General features: G+C 39.0%; 1 long non-coding RNA gene across 1 annotated transcript; it reads left to right on the plus strand.

Annotated features, from left to right (window-relative positions):
• The first annotated feature begins 1,465 nt into the window (after window positions 1-1,465).
• LOC110341395 lies at window positions 1,466-18,659 on the plus strand. Its single transcript, XR_002383328.2, has 3 exons — window positions 1,466-1,552; window positions 2,860-3,025; window positions 18,219-18,659. It is a non-coding gene; the product is annotated as an uncharacterized LOC110341395 (long non-coding RNA).
• The last annotated feature ends 2,009 nt before the right edge of the window (window positions 18,660-20,668 follow it).

Genomic DNA, 20,668 nt, shown 5'->3' on the forward strand with positions numbered 1-20,668 from the left:
ACCTAGATAATCTCTGACAGGTGTGCCCAAGGCTCGTCTCTGCCTGTTACTGTCACATCAATAACACTAACCACCTCTCCTAGTGACATGGTGGGATAGAGAACCTAGTTCATTGTGTAAGCTGGTTTATTTCAGTTGCTATAACAGAGCAACAAACAGTCTGGGCAATTTATCCCAAAATGAAAGCTGTTTGGCCTTAGACTTCTTGAGCTTGCAAATCTGAAGTTCAGGTGTCATCATTTAGGGTGAGACCTAACATTTGCCAACCCATGACACACAGTGAAGTGGGAAAATTCAGATAGGCCTCTGTAGAAGAATGAATGGGTTCGGTGGACTTGCCTTATGACAATTGCTGTCAGAGAAGAGGGGTGTTTTATACACAAAGTCTCTCTTAATAGTTCTAGGTGGTCAGGAACTCAATATATAATAGACCAAACTGTCCTTGCATTTCTGAGTATTCTTCTGCCTCTGCTTCCTGGGATTGCAGCAGTGTGTTGTCATGTAAGTTTTTTTTATATAATCCATATTGAAGTTGTCATGTGCATCACCCCCACATACATATAATGTATACTCATAAAGGAATTTATATATGTAACAGAGAACTGAGGAGGATAGGCAGGAGAAGAGTGAGTTTGAATCCAGCCTGAGACACACAGTGACTTTCAGGACACTATGAGATATACAACAGGATACTGTCTGAAACATAACCAAGAGACCAAACCTAGCTACCAAGAAAATAAACAAACCCTTAAAGAGTAAGCACTTATCTCAGGGTATAGCACTTACAGACATGAATAAGACACTGGGTTTGATTGTCCAGCCACATTGAAATGACAGCAATGAAATCACCTGATATAGAAAGATATCAACTTTCATTTTAAATATTATGTGTGGATTAAAAAGTAGCTCAGTACTTAACAAGAAAATCATAACAGAAATGTGATCCTCTTATGACATTTCTAATATACATCCACTTTCAATATATACAATTCAAAAACAAAAAGTAATATTTCCTCTGAAATATTAATGAAAAGCAAAGTTCTTGAAAATTATTAAAACTTGGAACTGAAGAATTTAATCATCCCATTTGTTTTTTGGTTTTTGGAGAAAGGGTTTGTCTGTGGCCTTGGAACCTATCATTTATTCTATATAACCTCTTATTTATATAGAGCGGTTTCAGCCATTTGTTGTAACCAATGACTTTTTAGAGTTACATTACATTTTAGCTGAAGATATTGGCAGTGTTTTCTCTAAATATATTTTCCTTCATCCTTGCAGTCATCAAATACTGATTACAAACGATTCAGCTGCATATGAAGTGGGGACCATTTCAAGTATACGAATGCATAACTCATGCTTTCAGTATCAGCTCTCAACATACAATTTCCTCTTCACTTTGGTCAAAAGGAGGGGCAGAACTATAAGCGCTGAAGTATGCAGAAGGGACACTTCTTTTAATTTGGAGCTTCTGAAGAGATACAGAGCTGGAAAGGACAATTTGTTCCTCATCTTTGGTTCCCTCCTCCTGCATCACCCCCTGTCTGGGGAATAGGTAACAGCTACTCTGATTTCTTCAGATATCTCTATCACACGATCATACTTATTCTAGAGAAATTCTGTTTGGTTACAAATGGCAAGCATTACAACGACATAGATAAGAAAGACAATTGATGATATTAGACCTCTATTAAGTCTGCGTGTGAACATTTGCCTTAAGCTTCAAGAAAGGTATTTTCTCTTACTGTGCTATTACTTATGTTTTATGTAATCAAAAACAATAATCAGCAGGATTAATTACTTTGTAATTAGTTCAAGTGGTTTACATAGTTTCTTCCACACGTTGTAGACTTTTATAATAGGAAATAGTTTTATTTTTAGAGGATTAGGGAAATTGTAAATGATCTTAGAAAATTTCATCAATTGTAATGTATTAGAATTACTAAGCATGAATAGAGTCCATGGACTCTATTTTAATATTTAATATTACCTGGTTATTGGTTGCCCCTTCAAATACTGTTTAATGAAAGAAACAAGGTAAATTATAAGTATCTCTAATTTAATAATTTTCATACTGATTATTATCCCAAGAATGAATAATTTATGAGTATAATACTCACTGACAAATTTTCTATATTTCTATATTTTTTGAGACAGAATCTATCTCTATAGTTGTGGCTATTTGAAAATTTGGTAACTAGATGTTCTGACTTTAGGGATCCTCCTGCCTCTGACTCTGAGTGCTAGGACAAAATGCATGTACAACTGTAGAAAAAATTATTTTATATAGGGTCCTAATTTTTGTGGAATGTTCGTGTCCATGGAATCCTTTGTAGTTATGAATACAGGTATTTTGGGTTTTACTCAGGAGACTTTCTAATCACATCTGGAAACTGCAAATTTAACTTCCTATAATATTCCTTTCATATAATCCTTTGGACATTGTTTCAGGCATATACTTTGTAAATGTGGTCAAAAGACAACAAGATCATTTTATATTCACATGTGTATCACAACGTTTACAAAAGCTTTAAAAGCAAAGAGATTTGCTTTCAAGAAAGTTTTAAACATCTGATGTATTAGTAATAGTTTTAAATTATGTCAGTTACTTGGGGTATCACCAGTTTTGTCAAGCATTCGTATGGCTGTGTTGGCAATTCAAATTCAAATTTCCCATACCTTCCAACAATCGTTGATGTGACCACTAGCTAAAAATGTTTTTCACATTTTGTAGAAACCAAACACCATCCACACTCTTTACAGGATTCAGATCCTTAAAAGAGGTAATAAACTTCTATCCTACCCCAGCATAAAATTCTAGAATGTTCTAAACTTGGACAATTTAATTTTTTCTTTACCTAGACATCATCCCAAAACAAGGTTTTAATTTAAACCTTCATTACTTCGTTTCAAGATGAGGAATCAGGAGGTGACTTATTCAAACTCAAGAGATTTTAGACATCTTCAGAGTCATAGAATCCAGCCAGTCCTGAGGAGACTCAAGGTCCCAGAGAGGCTGGACAAAAAGGTGAATGCTCTCCTCCTATGCACTGTACACACCAGACATTGAAAACTGACCTAGCCTTTCTGCTGATTGCCAGCTGATAATAGAGGACCGTGGAGGGAAGAATGATGACTTGAAAGGTTTTATAAAACTAACCTTTGAGACTTGAAAAATTAATGATTTATTTTGCTTTGTGTTAGTTGTTTATTGTTGCAGTTTTGGTGGTTGTTTTTTGTTTTGTGTTTTGTTTTGAGTCAGGGTCTCAAATAGACAGGACTAGTCTTGACTGTGCTGTGTAGCAAAGGGTGACCCAGAATCCTTAATTCTCCTAGCTTAGTCTCTCAAGTTCTGGGATTACATTTGTGAGCCACTTTGCCTGCTTGGAATACACTTTTATAAATTTGAAAAACCATCAGGTTTCAGTTATTTTTATCAAAATACGGGTAAAATGTAAAGTCCTTAGAAAGTATTAACTACAGTCTAAAGAAACTCTGAATTTTCTAAGAAATGATATCTTAAAGAAATGAAAAGTGTAAAGTTCTTACTAGAGCAAGATATTCCATGTGTTTCATCAAACTTCAATGCCAGTCATCAGCAACAACAGTCAGGTCAGAAGAGACATGTAAATTCTTTATTCTCTATTTACCTTGCCCTTCAAATGTAGTCACATGTAAACGCTAAACTGGACACTTTTGCTACATTAGTGTGGTGATAATGAGAGGCAGATGCAAGAACCCAAGACCTCAAATGCTCAAGGTTAGATATCTTATTTTCCTGAGAGAAACAGAATTGATGGACAAGAAAAGAGCTCACTTCTAGGAATTCTTTAAGGATGGGCCCTTACAGATTTCAGAATATTCATATTGCCTTCCAATTTCTCAAGCCATTGGTTGATACTACCTTCCTCTTTGTTCTTAGTTGTGATCACTCGCTGGGTTGCTAATTACCGTCTGGTGTTCCCTTCCTGCATCTTGCTTATGCCTTCAGTAATTTGTAAGGTGAACTTTTGAAACCATGTGCACCTGGATGAGGCAGCTTGAGCTTGTCATTCCAGTTGTCTGTGAGGCTGAGTCAGAAAGACGGAGAGTTCAAGGCTGAATGGGAAAAAATTATCTAGTCATAAAGAACTGCTTCTGTACATAGGGTATAAACAGAATCATGTATGTCATCTAGAAATCTAAAATTCAAACTTTTCTTTTTGCAGTTTATTAGAAATTATTAATCATATAAGATAACTGGCTTCATTACGACTTTTGTCTATGCATATAATTTATTGATCATCGCTAATCCATTATTATTATATCCTGTTCCCCCTTCCTTCTGTTCCCCTACCAGTATATCCACACCCTCCTTTGATTTATTGTCTGTGTTGTTTACTCTCCATTTAATTACTAGTTACATGTCTGCATGTGTATAAATAATTTGTACTTCCATTTAGCATTGTTCACATGCATGTGTTTTAATGCTGACCACTCAATATCAGATATTCACTTAGGTACTCAACCCTAGGAGAGATTTATTTTCTCTCAGGTGTCATCAGTAGCCTGCCGTTTTATCAAGGATTGGGGTCATGTGGAGATCTCCCCTGGCCATATCAGCATGTCCTCTGATATTATGGTTGGTCATGTCTTGCTTAGGCTATAATATTCTTGAGATTGCCTGGGTGCAGCTTCCTTTTCATGCAGATGCCCTGAGTCTCCGTGTTTGACAATCTTTTTATCCTCTCTTCTGAGCTATTCTCCAAACGTCAGGTGTAGGAGTGAGTCTGTATTCTGGAATTTTACTTAAGACATTAAGTTATCATCATTTGTTTCATAAAAAGCCCCAGTTATGGGTAGCAGTGGACTATTGGATGGTCCTGGTGATGGTTTTCTTACCTATTTTGATGTCTTTAGGCGTGTTTAATCTCTTTACATCTCATTGCAGTGCCTCTCGCGGTCCTTTGCTTACTTTTGATGATGGCAATCTCAGTGTGGCTGATATACACTGAGTAATTCAAATACATCATTTGTCTAGGTAATGCCAATAGACACTAATTATGCCACAAAGACCATATTTTTCCCCTATTTTGCCTGTCACGAGGTGACATTCCAGGTGGCCTGGATTTTGTAAGGTTTTTATTTTACCCTGCACACCTGAACCCTTGAACATCACGGTGACTCTGGGGCTGCCTTATTCTGTCTTAACTCATGATGACATGGCTTCTGAAAACAGATGTGTTTGTGATGTTCTGCTTTTGGAGCTCAGGTGATTATGAATCTGACATATACAAGCTGTAAGGAATAGGTACACAGAACACATTGTGCCATTTTGTAGATTTTTGCCCCAGGTCATATTGAGGACAGGATTAAGGTAAAAGACTGAATCTGTACGCAAAAGTTAGAAAGAAGTGCTGGAGCTTCAGTTTGTCTTTTATTCGATGTCATCACATTCTTAGAGAAAACCACTGATGGGAAGGGCTCCAACACAGCTGCATATTTGCATGTTCTTGTCTCTCCTCCTTAAAAAAAGCATTATTTTTAAGGTCAAAATAGCAATTTAAGTAATGATGTATGCTGGTTCTCAACATGAATCTTTTCCTCTAATCTTTAATTTGGTAATTATTTCTTATGGGCATCATTTTAGTTTTATTTCCTACTAATTTTAGTTTTTCAGTATAGCCAAGAAAAACATAAACTGCAGAAAACTCTTAACAATCTCCAGCAGTACCTCAGCATTCAAAGTATTGCCTCCTTAATTGAGGAATGCTGAGAAATAAATCAATAAAGTGTGTTGCTTTAAAGATCATCTGGACTTCCTCAAAAGAGAATGGAATAGACTCTGTGGGAAAACATACAGCATACAGGTACTGGGGGAATCTTGAATACTTACTTGCATTAGTGGGTTAATGGATAGGGTTTCCTTATCTCATGTAGGGCACAGAAACTTAGAAATCCCTGTTTGGATTAGGAGAATCTTAGAATTTCTAGAACCCAGTGGCCATTCCTCCACTACTAATGTTCCCAGGGAATGGACTCACAAGTCAGCACCCCTAAGAATTCAGGTTGTTTTGATTTATGAGCAAATCCAAGTCTCCAATTTTGTTCCTGAAGAACATGGAAGTTTCCAGTAAGAGTGTATTTACCAAATATTTAGGACAAAATAGAATAAGGGTGCTTACATGATTACAGTCATAAATAAAAGTGTGTGTGTAATTTCCTCATTACTTGCTATCAAATAGGTTGCCTGTTTGTGACCAAGATGTTCTCGCGGCATGCACAGGAGAGCTTCACCATGGAACCAGCAATTGTGAGCTTCTGTTAATGACCCCAGTAGTAATAGTAAAAAGATGATAATGTGTGTTATGAGAAAACTGCCTTACTTTGCATCATGGCTGGTCAGAAAAATTAGAGTCTGAAAAACACACCAAATGTTCTGGAGAAATGAAAAAATCTTAATTAAGGATTTTTATTCAACTTTATATACTAACCACGGTTCTTCCCCCTTCCCCTCTTTCTGCTACCCCTTCCCTCCCTCACCCAACTCCCCATCCACTCCTCAGAAAGGGTAAGGCCTCCATTGGGGAATCAACAAACTCTGGCATATCAAGTTGAGGCAGGACCAAGCCCCTACCTCCTCTATCTAGCCTGAGCATGGGAGTCTTCTATAGGAAGTGGGCTCCAAAAAAGTCAGTTCATGCACTAGGGATACATCCTGGTCCATTTCCCGAGGTGCCACAGAATTGTCAATCACATTCAGAGGACCCAGTTCTGTCCTATCCAGGTTCCCCAGCTGGGAAACAAGAGTCAATGAGCTCCCACTAGCTTGGTCTGCTGTCCCTGTGATTTCCCCATCACGATCTTGACCACTTTGCTCATGTAATCCCTCCTCTGTTTCTTGAACTTGACGCTGTGAGTTCAACTCAGTGCTTAGTGATGAATCTCTGCATCTGTTTCCATCAGTTACTAGTTGAAGGTTCTATAATGACAAGTAGGGTGGTCATCAATATGATTACATGGGTAGGCCAGTTCAGGCACCCTCTACACTACTGCTTTGAGTCTTAGATGGGGTTATCCTTGTGGACTCCTAGGGATTTCCCTAGCACAAGTTTTCTCCCTAGCTGCATAATGGCTCCCACTATCAAGAAATCTCTTTCATTGCTCTCCCTTTCTGTCCCTCCTGCAACTCAACCATCCTGTTTTCTCATGTACTCCTCCCAACTCCCCTTCATAACCCTCATGCTCCAAATATACTCAGGAGATTTTATTTATTTCTCCTTCCCAGGAGCATCCATGATGTCTCTCTGAGGGTACTTGCTGTTTAATAGCTTCTCAAGGAATGTGGATTGTAGCCTGGTTATCATTTTCTTTACATCTAATATGCATATGCACTTATGACTGAGATATACCATGTTTGTCTTTCTTGGTCTGGGTTACCTCACTCAGAATGATATTTTTCTAGTTCTATCCATTTGCCTGCAAATTTTAATATTCAATTTTTATTATTTTTTCCATTTTTTATTTAAATTAGAAACATGCATGCTTCAAATGTCAATCCCAGCTCCCCATCCTTCTCCCTCCCAGCCCTACCCCCATCCCTCACCCCCAGCCCAATCCCCACATCTTTCCCCAGGGATGGTGAGACCCTCCTTGTGGGGATCTCCAGAGTCTGTCATTTCATCCAGGGCAGGACCTAGGCTCTTCCCCATGTGTCCAGGCTGAGAGAGCATCCCTCCATGTGGAATGGGCTCCTAAAGTTCATTTGTATGCCATGGTGAACACTAATCCTCTGCCCAAGGCCCCAGAGATTTCTGAGGCCTCCTCACTGACATTACATTCAAGGAGTTTGGATCAGTCCCTTGTTGGCCTCTCAGCCATCAGTCTGGGGTTCAAGAGCTCCCCCTTGTCCACTCAGCTGCCTTTGTGGGTTTCACCAGCTGGTCTTGACTCCTTTGCTCATCACTCTGCCCTCTCTGCAAGGCCACAAAAATTGCCAAGGCATCCTCACTGACACCCACATTTGTCACGACCACCTCAACCAGCAAGGAAGACGCGACTCAGGAATCCTTCTCACAAGCAGTTTATTCAGGACCTTGAACAAATCTTCTGACCCCAGGGAGTGCCCGCCCACAGCTTAAAAAGGCCCTTGGGCGGCCAACCCCGGTAAGCCATGTGGCGACAGCAGATAGGTCCACATACGAGGAAGCAAGCCTGATATCCAGCCTTGACCAAATAAGGAGTTGTTTATCACAGAGAGCACTTGCTGTCGGGCTAGCAGAGGCGGAAGCCAGCACCATCTTAAGGGTGCAGCACTTCGCAGCTCTCTACAGTTCCCCCCTTTTTTGTTTAAAATGCAACAGGCAAGAGTAGAGGTCTGATCTCTGACAATGACAGGGACATTGTACTGATTTTTGTTTGGCGTCATCCACCCAACAAACATCAGACCCGTCCGATACCCTTTTTTCCAGAGGCGGGACTCTTGGGTACCAACCCGCATGCAATCAGACATGCTCTTCTCTGGGTCATTATTAGCTGACTCAGAGTGCAGTGCTCTGCCTCGCATCCTGAGCGTATTTAATTAGTTTTTAAGGTGGCTATCCATGCCTGTGGGGGACTGTCCTGCTTCAATAGCGGTAAAGGCCTGAATGATCATGGCTGCATTGTGTCTTTTTTGTGTGACTCTAATCTTACATAGAAACCACAAGCAAACCAGGGAGACCAACACCAAGAGACCTGTTAATGCTCCTATACCCGCCCACTCCTTAAGATGGTCCATTGTAGAAGTCAGCCAGGACGATAATCCCGATGCAAAGGAAAGGTCCACTCTGGTGGAATTCACATGGACCACTGCCAGCCTCAACTCCTTCAAAGTATCTTCAAATTTAAGTGACCAATTCTGTAAAAGAAAACTGGACAAATACTTGGACAAATTTGTAGCTTTTGTAAAATTGGCATAATCCTTGCATTTTCCACTCGCAGCCTCCAGGTGCCAAGATTGCCACTCACTTCTCCTTAATTTGGCAGTGATTTTCCAAGCCTTAATGGCTATCTGATCCACCTGTTCAAACACCTGTCCTGGATATCCTGTCTGCATGTTTGCAAATCTACCTTTTCATTGCTGGAAGGGGACACTGTTCATACCATGGGGATCATGACAATCTCAGTCCCATGTAAAATCAAGATCTCTCCCTAACTTTCAAAAATCTTAGATTCTTAGAACGAAGCAGCTCATTCAGAGCCAAAAAATTGGGTGCAACTGAGAAGCGCCCATAGCCAAACTAACAATGTTTTTACTTTCGGTTCGCTGCTAGCCAAACTAACAATGTTTCTTTTAAGCTTCTAATGTTTCTTTTTAGCTTTTACTTTGGGTTCCCTGCTGGCCAAGCTAACAATGTTTTTACTTTCGGTTCGCTGTTCCACAAACCATTTGTCCTGCTCTCTCTTTACCTTCAGAGAGGAGTAAACCAACTACTCTTGTCCCAGTCTTTTTTTTGCCCTGCTCTTGTCGTGGTCCCTTTTTTAGTCTAAGATTTTTTGATGGCAGCAACTCGTTGAGTGCCAGAAAAATTGGGCGGGATGTGGAATTACCCATGTTTTAATAACAAACAGTGAAAAGAAAACCCAAAAAATAAAATTGAATACCAGCCAAAGGGCCAAGAAAAATAATAATACCCTTTGTTTCACTTTTACTCCGTCCGCTTTGACGCGGCTCTACTACTTTTCTTTTTGTCCTGTCCGCTTTGACGCGGCTCTGCTGCTTTGCTTTCCCGTTCGCTTTGACGCGGCTCTGCTGACCGTTCTCCCCTTCTCTACGGGTGAGAACAATAATCCCGCTCTTTTCGCGGATCCCCACCTTACCTGGGGACTTACCGGTGCACCCCCTGACCGCCGTGAGTTCTGAATTCCTTTCTTCGTACGAGCGTCCCCGTACGGGCCACCAACTGTCAAGACCACCTCGACCAGCAAGGAAGACGCGACTCAGGAATCCTTCTCACAAGCAGTTTATTCAGGACCTTGAACAAATCTTCTGACCCCAGGGAGTGCCCGCCCACAGCTTAAAAAGGCCCTTGGGCGGCCAACCCTGGTAAGCCATGTGGCAACAGCAGATAGGTCCACATACGAGGAAGCAAGCCAGATATCCAGCCTTGACCAAATAAGGAGTTGTTTATCACAGAGAGCACTTGCTGTCGGGCTAGCAGAGGCAGAAGCCAGCACCATCTTAAGGGTGCAGCACTTCGCAGCTCTCTACACACATTCAGGGGGTCTGGATGAGTCCCATGCTGGCCTCCCAGTCACCAATCTGGGGCCCATAAGTTCGCCCTTCTTCAGGTCAGCTGCTTTTGTATGTTTCACCAGCTGGTCTTGACGCCTTTGCTCATCACTCTGCCCTCTCTGCAGCTGGGTTCCAGGAGTTCAGTTCAGTGTTTAGCTGTGGGTGTCTGCCTCTGCTTCAATCAGGCACTAGATGAAGGGTTTAGGATGGCATATAAAGTAGACATCAATCTTATTATCAGGGGAGGGCATTTAAAGTAGCCTCTCCACTATTGCTTTGATTGCCAGTTGGTGTCATCCTTTTAGACCTCAGGAAATCTGACTAGTGCCAGGTCTCTCTTCAAACCTATAATGGTCCCCTCTTATCTGCTCTTCTCTATTCAACCCCTGACTCAACTTTCCTGTTCCCTCATGTCCTCCTCTCCCCTCCTCTTCTTCCCCTATTTTTTTCATCTCCCTCTCCCCTCCCCCATGCTCCCAATCCCCTCAGGAGATTCCCTCCCATACCCCTCTCCAAGGTACCATGAATATCAATCTTAGGATCCTCCCTAATTACCAGATACTCTGGCAGTGAGATTGCAGCCTGGCAATCCACTGCTCCATGTCTAAAATTTATATACAAGTGAGTATATACCATTTTTTGTCTTTTTGTAACTGGGTAACCTCACTCAGGATGGTTTCTTCTAGTGCCATCCATTTGCTGCAATTTTCAAGATTCCATTGACTTTTTTCCACTGAATAGTACTCCACTGTCCAAATGTACCACATTTTCTCTATCCACTCTGCAGCTGACGGTCATCTAGGATGATTCTGGCTATTACAAATAATGCTGGTATGAAAATAGTTGAATAGATGTCCTTGTGGTATGAATGTTCATCCTTTGGGTATATGCCTAAGAGTGGAATTGCTGGATCTTCTGGTAAATTGATTCCCATTTTCCTGAGGAATATCCACACTGATTTTCAAAGTGGCTGTACAAGTTGACACTCCCACCAGCATTGGAGGAGTGTACCCCTTTCTCCACATCCTCTCCAGAAACTGTCATTGGTGTTTTTTTTTTTTATTTTAGCCATTCTGAAAAGAGTGCCTTGGAATCTCAGAGTTGTTTTGATTTGTAGTTCCCTGATGGTTAAGGATGTTGAGCACTTTCTTAAGTGTCTATCAGCCATTTTAGATTCCTCTATTGAGAATTCTCTATTTAGTTGTGCACCCCTCTTTTTAATTGCATTATTTGGTGTTTTGGTTATTAGATTCTTGAATTCTTTGTATATTTTGAAGATCAGCCCTCTGTCAGATATGGAGTTAGTGAATAACTTTTCCTATTCTATGGACTGCCATTTTGTCTTGTTGACTGTGTTCTTTGTCTTAGAGAAGATTCTCAGTTTCACGTGGTCCCATTTATTAATTGTGGATCTCAGTGTCTGTGTTACTGGTGTTATGTTCAGGAAGCAGTCTCCTGTACCAATTCACTCAAGGTTACTTTCCAATTTCTCTTCTAAGAGATTCAGTGTAGCTGGATTTATGTTGTGGTCTTTGATCCATTTGGACTCAATTTTTTTTTTTTTGGATTTTACGAGACAGGGTTTCTCTGTATTGTTTTGGAGGCTGTTGGTCCAGCCTGGCCTCAAACTCACAGAGATCTGCCTGCCTCTGCCTCCCGAGTGCTAGGACTAAAAACGTATGCCACCACCGCCCAGCTTGGACTCAACTTTTGTGCATGGTGATAGATATGGATCGATCTACATTCTTCTACATGCCAGCATCTGGTTATGCCAACACCAATTGTTGAAGATAATGTTTTTCCATTGTATAGTCTCAGTTTCTTTTGTCAAAGATCAGGTGTTCATAGGTGTATGGGTTAATATCAGGGTCTTCAAATTCGATTCCATTGGTCTACCTGTCTATTTTTGTGTCAATACCAAGCTGTTTTCAGGACTATAGCTCTATAATTGAGCTTCAGGTCAGGGATGGTGATGCCTTCTGAAGTTCCTTTATTGTATAGGGTTATCTTGGCTATCCTGGTTCTTTTTTTTTTTTCATATAAAGTTGAGAATTGTCCTTTCAAGGTCTGTGAAGAATTGTGCTGGGATTTTGATAGGGATTGCATTGACTCTGTAGATTGCCTTTGTTGAGATTTCTATTTTTACTATGTTGATCCTACCTATCCAGGCGTATGGGAGATCTTTCATTTTCTAATATCTTCTTTAATTTCTTTCTTTAAAGACTCAAAGTTCTTGTCATGCAGGACTTTCACCTGTTTGTTTAGAGTTACCGAAGATATTTCATGTTGTTTTTTGTTATTGTAAAGGGTGATGTTTCTCTGATTACTTTCTCAGCACATTTATTGTCTATATATAGTAGGGCTAATGATTTTTTTGAGTTAATCTTGTATCCTGGCACTTTGCTGAAAGTGTTTGTGAGCTGTAGGAGTTTCCTGAGAGAATTCTCAGGTCACTTACTTAGACTATCATGTCTTCTGTAACTAATGAAAGTTTTATTTCTTCCTTTCTAATTTGTATCCCCTTGATCTGCTTTTGTTGTCTTATTCCTCTAACAAGAAATTCAAGTACAATATTGAAGAGATATATGGAGAGAGTGGGCAACCTTGTTTTGTTCCTGATTTTATAGAAATCGCATTGAGTTTTTCTTCATTTAGTTTGATGTTGGCTGTCGGGTTGTTTTATATTGCCTTTATTATGTTTAGGTATGTTCCTGTTATCCCTGATCTCTCCAAGACCTTTATCATGAAGGGGTGTTGGATTTTGTCAAATGCTTTTTCAGCATCTAGTGAGATAATCATGTGGTCTTTCATTTTCAGATTATCTATATGGTGAATTACATTGATACATTTTCATATGTATAGGCATCCCTGCATCCCTGCGATGAAGCCTTTCTGATGTGTTCTTGGATTTGGTTTGCCAGTATTTTATTGAGTATTTTTGCGTCAATGTTCATGAGTGAGATTGGTCTGTAGTTCCCTATCTTAGTTGTATCTTTGTGTGATTTGGGTACTAAGGTAGTTGTAGCTTTGTACAAATAGTTTGGCAATGATCCTTCTGCTTCTATTGTGTGGAACAATTTGAAGAGTATTGGTATTAGCTCTTCTTTGAATTTCTGATCAAATTCTGTACTGAAACCATCTGACCCTGTGCTTTTTTTTTTTGGTTGTAATACTTTTTATGTGTGGTTCTATTTCTTTAGGGGTTATAGATCTATTTAAATTGTTTATCTGCTCTTGATTTAATTTTGGTACGTGTTATCTATCCGGAAAATCATCCATGTCCCTTAAATTTTCCAAGTTTGTGGAGTACAGGTTTTCAAAGTATGACCTCATGATTCTCTATTCATTTCTGGTTTTGTTAATTTGCATGTTCTCTCTCTGCCTTTTTGTTAGGTTGGATAAAGGTTTGTCTATCTTGTTGATCTTCTCAAAGTACCAACTCTTTGTTTCATTGATTCTTTGTATTGTTTACTTTGTTTCTACTTCATTGATTTCAGCTCTCAGTTTGTTTCCTAGCATCCGCTCTTCCTGGGTGAGTTTGCTTCTTTTTGTTCCAGAGCTTTCAGGTGTTCTGTTAATTCTCTAGTTTGGTTATTCTCTAGTTTCTTCGTGTGGGCACTCAGTGCTATGAATTTTCCTCTTAGAACTGTTGGTAGAGTATTCCCTTGGTCTGGGTATGTTGTGCCTTAATTTTCATTAATTTCTAGGAAGTCTTTTTATTTCTTTATTTATTCCTTTACCCAGGAGTGATGCAATTGAGCGTTGTTCAATTTCTACGAGTTTGTGGGATTTCTGCAATTTGTGTTGTTGTTGAATTCTAATTTTAATGGTGGTCCGATAAGATACAGGTGGTTATTCAATTTTTTTGGTATCTGTTGAGGTTGTCTTATCACCAAGTATGTGGTTAATTTTAGATAAGGTTCCATGTGTCACTGAGAAGAGGGTACATTCTTTCGTGTTTGGATGGAATGTTCTATAGATGTCTGTTAAGTCCAATTGGGCCATAATATATGTTAGTTCCTTTATTTCTTTGGTGAGGTTCTGTCTGATGGTCCTGTCCAGTGCTAAGAGTGAGGTTTAATGTGTGATTGAGTTTAGTAAGGTTTCTTTTTACGAATGTGGGTGCCTTTGTATTTGGGGCATAGATATTCAGAATTGAGACTTCATCCTGATGGATTTTTCCTGTGATGAATATGGTATGTCCTTCTTCTGTTTTGACTAATTTTAGTTTGAAGTCTAATTTGTTAGCTATTAGGATAACTACATCCATTTGTTTCATAGGTCCATTAGATTGGAAAATCTTTTTCCAACCCTTAACTCGGAGGTAACATCTGCCTTTGAAGTTGAGGTACATTTCTTTTACACAGCAGAAGGATGGATTCTGTCCTCTTATCCATTCTGTTTGCCTGAGTCTTTTTATAGGTGAGTTAAGACCATTGATATTGAGGGATATTAATGACCATTGATTGTTGATTCTTGTTTGTTTGGGATTTGCTTTTTATGGTGGTATTGTGTATAAGTTTTTCCCCTATTTCTGGCCTTTGGTAAAGTAAGATTATCTATTGCCTATGTTATTGTGAGTGTAGCTTCCTTGGGTTGGATTTGTGGATATGTATTTTGTAAATCTGTTTTTGTCATGGAACATCTTGTTTTCTCCATCTAAAGTGATTGAGTGTTTTTTCTGGGTATAGTATTCTGGGCCGGAATCTATAGTTTCCTAGCATTTGCAGAACATATATCCAGGACTTTCTAGCTTTCGGCGTTTCCATGGAGAAGTCAGGTGTAATTCTCATTGGTCTGCCTTTATATGTTACTTGGCCTTTTCCCTTTGCATCTTTTAGTATTCTTTCTTTTTTTCTGTATGTTTAGTGTTTTAATTGTTATGAGGAAGGGATGTTCTTTTTTTTTTTTTTTTTTTTTTGGTCCAGTCTATTTGGTGTTCGGTAAGCTTCTTGTCTTTTCACAGGCATGTCCTTCTTCAGGTTGGGAAAGTTTCCTTCTATGTTTTTTAATATGCTTTCTGTACCTTTGAGCAGGGCTTCTTCGCCTTCTTCTATACCTAATATTCTTAGGTTTGGTCTTTTCACAGTGTCCCATATTTCCTGGATATTTTGTGTTAAAGATTTGTTGGATTTAAGATTTTCTTTGGTTGATTAATCTATTTCCTCTAGTTTATCTTTAGTGCCTGAGATTCTGTTTTCTCTCTCTTGTATTCTGCTTGTTGTGCCTGCATCTGTAGTTCCTGATCATTTACTCAGCTTTTCTATTCCCAGTATTCCCTCAGTTTGTGTTTTCTTTATTATCTCTATTTCAGTTTTCATGTCTTGAAATGTTTGAATTCCTTCCTTCATCTGTTTGATTGATTTTTTTCTTGGCTTTGCTTGCTTTCTTTAAGAGATTTCTTGCATTTTACTTTTTTGATTTTCTTCCATTTCTTTAAGGGATGTTCTCCTATTCTCTTTCAGGGTCTATATCATTTTCATGAGGTTGTTTTTAAGGTCATTCTCTTCTGCTTCATCTGCATCAGAATGTTCAAGTCTTTCTAGTGAAGAGTCCCTAGATTCTTTTAGTGGCATATAAGTCTTTTTGTTGTTGAATGTGTTCTTATATGTTTGTCTTCCCACCTCTTCTTCCAGTGGGTATAGGTGGAGTCTCTCCCTCTTCCTATGGGTATGGGTTCAAGGCTCTATCCTCTTCCCACCTCTCTACTGGAGGGTGGAGGGGCAAGCCCAGATTGTTTGCTGATGAGTTTGCCTGTTTGTTCTGCCTCCAGGTCTCTCTGTGTGATTCGGTACATGGAAGGATCTGGTATCTGAGGGTCACCGGACTCGAAGAGAGGCATGTGGGCTAGAAGAGGCTCTGGGACTAACCAGTCTACTGGAGAATGGAGGACCAGGATGGATAATGTCAGCCAATGAAGTTGGCTGCTTTTTTTCTGCCTCCAGGTCCCTCTGTGTGGTTTGGTAGTAGGATGAGTCTGTAGACTGATGGTCAGGGGACTCGAAGAGGGGGAGGTAGGGTAGAAGAGTCCCTGGGACTCACTTCTCTACCGGAGTGTGGAGAGGTAAGCCAAGAATGGTGATCAATGAGGTTGGCTGTCTCTAAAGTATATCTTGAAGTCAAGGATGATGATGCCTCCCCCATTTTCATTGTATCATAGGAAACTTTTAATTTCTCTTTTTATTTCTTCCCTGACCTAGTGGTAGTTCAGTTGAGCTTTGTTCAGTTTCTATGAGATTATAGACTTTCCTATTTTGTGTTGTTGAGTTTTCACTCTAAGCCATTGTGATTTGAGAGTATACTGGGGGTCATTCCAATTTTTTTTTATCTGTTGAGATTACTTTGTGACTGAGTATATGATCAATTTTAGAAAAGGTTCCATGAGGTGCTGGGAAGAATGCATATTCTTTTTGTTTGGGTAAAGTGTTCTATGTATGTCTGTTCAATCCATTTGAATCAGAACATTTGTTAGTTCCTTTACTTGTTTGGTAAGTTTCTGTCTGGCATACCTGTCCTTTTCTGAGAGTGGGGTGTTGAAGGCTCCCACTGTAAGTGTGTGTGATTTTAAGTGTGATTTGTGTTTTAGTAATGTTTCTTTTACAAATGAGGGTAACCTTGTATTTGGGGCATAAATGTTCAGAAATAAGACTTCGTCTCAATGGATTTTACCTGTGATGACTTTGAAACATCTTTCTCCATTTCTTGCAATTTTATTCTGAAGTCTATTTTGTTAGGCATTAGGATAGCTACACAGGCTTGCTTTTTAGGACCATTTGAGTGGAACATATTTCCCCAACACTTTAGTCTGAGGTAATGTCTTTCTTTGAAGTTGACGTGTGTTTCTTGTATGCAACAGAAGGATGGATCCTGTTTTCATGTCCATTCTGTTAGACTGTGTCTTTTTATTGATGAATTGATTCCTTTGATATTAAGAGATGTATTTGATACGTGATTGATAGTTTTTTGTTTTGTTGGTATTATTGGTGACGTGTGTGTGTGTGTGTGTGTGTGTGTGTGTGTGTGTGTGTGTGTGTTCCTTCTGCATTGGTATGAGAGAGTTGACCTGGTTATGACCACGGTGAAGCTCCCTGCCTATAGAAGCTTCACCATGGTGTGCACACTTGTGTAACTCTGTCAGTGACACAGTGAATGAGGCAAGAAAGATGAAAAAAATAACAAATATTAGCAAGAAAAGTATGTCAGCTAGTAATAACTGGGCTGCTTTATTGTTTGATTCCTTAAGCAAATGAATCTGTCACTTAGCTATGTGCCCTTGTGAACTTTATATTGCTGTCTAGGCCTTTATATTGCAAAGCTATTATCAAACACATCTTAATCTAAAGTGAAGTCACCTTAAGGCTTTGTTTCAGCTGTGATACACACTGAAACCTGTTAACCATCTCTCTGCATTAGTACTAAAGAATTGAAGCTAACTGGGGTACTGGGATTCAATTGGTTTTCTTAATCATTAACCTAAGCCACAGTCTATATGACTCCTCAATGGAAACGCATATGTTATATTGCATACAGGAAATTCAGTAGATTATCATGTTTCAGTGCAGACTCATTAGCTATAGGCTCTCATATATGACTGTGTTTTAAGGAAAGACGAAGGATTTGACACCAGCATATGAGACTTTGTTCTATGTGCTACACACATTTGCTTCTATCCGGCATGTTTATTGACTATATATAAGAGGCAAAGCAGACTTAGTTAAAATAATTGCTTGGAAATATTAAAAATCAGTTTCACCTGCTGATCAAAAATTGCAACTGTGGAATAAGATGGGGATTTTTGTATGACCAAGACATGATTTCTTTTTAATGAGTTTATAAAAAATAAAACATTTTAGTGGATGACTAATATTTCCTTATTCTATATACTTTGGCCAATAGGGTTTTCAAAATCATGACATTTCAGTGAATGTTCAAAACTAAATAATTTCCCATTGTTTTTGTTCTTTAGTGACTTGAACATAATGAATTTCAATCCTAACTCTAGAAGATGTGCATTTTTATCTAAAACAAGACTTGATGATGCTGGATGTGATCAACTCTTCCACTGTGTCTGTGAGAAGAGACTTTCCATTCCCTGATTCACTCTCCAGCAAATGGTAAAGGTAAAATGGAGTGTGCTGATGCTCATGTGTTTACTGTAATAATCTGTGACTCCTCATAAACAAGTGTTTTGGTCACAGGACTTAGTCCTCTGTGCACACAGAGATGACCTGGAAGATGTTGGGAATAGTCTCCAAAATCAAATTTGACAGCACAGAGGCCATCTTCCTTCCTGGATTAGAAAAGATACAGCTACTCTGGTGCATGGACACCCTTTGACCCCAGACCCTGTAAAAATCTGTTCTTTCTGTTTTTTACACACCCATAAAACTAAATAAAGAACCCTAAAAAAAAAGCCTAAGTATTCCATTATCAATAGGATAAACTTTAATTAAAAAACAATTAAGAATTATAATGTAGTTGTGGGCTTCCATTTCTTATTAGTTGATTGCTGTCTTGTATCGTGTGTTTTATTTCATGTAAAATTTTCTTCATTTTTATGAGCATTTCTTTTGGCCATACAATATGATTTCAAATTTGGTGAACAGTTACAAGAAAAGTTCAGGCAACTGCTGAATATATTTTATCCAAGACATGAGTTAGCCTACCCACCTTTCTTTAGTTCATCTATGTTAAGTTGAGGCCTTATTGAAATGGCGGCAGCGGGTCAGTGGTGGTGCATGCCTTTAATCCCAGCACTCAGGAGGCAGAGGCAGGTGGATCTCTGTGAGTTCGAGGCCAGGCTGGACTGACAGCCTCCAAAACAATACAGAGAAACCCTGTCTCATAAAACCAAAAAAAAAAAAAGAAGAAAAAATAAATGGTGGCAATAATTGATATTGACTAGATGTAGTGGCTTACATGTTTAATCGTAGCAATTAGGTGGCTAAGAGAAGATTTCTGAAGAAAAAAAAAATGAATGCGGTGATAGCCTGTGCCATAGAACCAAACAAACCAAACAAAATTGAGACCAAAATGTTCCTAAATATTTTTCAGAGACAGCAATTTATCGTATAGAACCATATATAAATGATCAAACTGTGGACCTTTACTACTGATACAGTAATTCGTCCTAATCCAGAATCCATGTACTCATCCACCGACTAGATATTCTAGTTATTTCCTTCAGGTTCACTTGCATTCAGTACTGATGTCATTTTAGTGCCCTTGAGTCCTGAATAGTTTATTATGTTGTCTGGTGGTTTGTTGGTGGCGGTAGTTTTTTCTTTGTTTGTTTTTTTCCAAGACAGGTTTCCTCTGTGTTACTCTGTTTGTTCTGAAACCCTCTGTGTAGAACAGGCAGGCATGGAACTCAGATATTTGCCTGTCTCTGCCTCCTGCGTTCTGAGATTAAAGGTGTGTGCTAGAACTTGTATATATGATTTTTCTAGCCTTAACTAGTCTGAATCTTGCTGTATAGACAATACAGTACTCAAACTCATAGAGATCCACGTGCCTTTGCCTCCAAAGTGCTGAGATTAAACCATGCATCACCATGGCCAGCTGAGAAGTATGGACTGTCGTAAGTACACTTGTTGTCCTCCATCAAATCTAAACAAAGCATTTTCATCTCCTCTCAAGTCCTTTCTTGCACCCAGCTGTACTTTCTTGCACTATAAGTTAGTTCCATTCCCATTGCAGCTTTGTATCTGCCTTCTTTCTGCTCATCAAGTTTTTAACATTAACCCATCAGTTCTCCTCTTTAAAAATAATATTTATATGAATTCTTTGATAATTACATACCATGGATTTTAGTCACACTCACTCCTCATCATTTAACTCCTACCTATTCAATCCCATATCCCTGTTCACTCAACTCCCTGTTTTTCTTCTTTTAAAAAAAAATCTATTGAATCCAGTAGTGTTATTCACCTACTTTTGAATACGGGACCTGCCCTGGAGTTGGATCATTGAAAATGTTAACAAAACTGACAAACTCTTGTCCAAATTAACAAAAATATACAGAGAATACAAATTAATAAAGCCAAAGATGAAAGGGGAGACATTGTGACAGACACTGAGGAAATTTGGGTAACCATAAGGACATACTTTGAAAAAAAATCTGTATTCCACTCAGGTGAAAATTCATTGCCTGTACACTTAGAACACAGAGAAAGGAACACTTCCAAATTCTTTTTCATGAAGTCAGCAAATATTTATTATAATCTCCTCCTCATGGAATTTTCCTTTAATGAGCATAAAAATGACTTCCTCTGTTGCTTCTCTCTAGTTTTGGTTTGAAGTTTATCTTTTCGGATATTAGAAAAGCTACGACTGCTTGTTTCTTTGTTCTGTTTGCTTGAAAAATCTTTTCTATCCATTCCTCCTAAATTCACATAAGAATTATTTTTCTAGGCA

The sequence above is a fragment of the Mesocricetus auratus genome, unplaced genomic scaffold, assembly GCF_017639785.1.
Source record: "Mesocricetus auratus isolate SY011 unplaced genomic scaffold, BCM_Maur_2.0 Super-Scaffold_100001, whole genome shotgun sequence".
Lineage (NCBI taxonomy): Eukaryota > Metazoa > Chordata > Mammalia > Rodentia > Cricetidae > Mesocricetus > Mesocricetus auratus.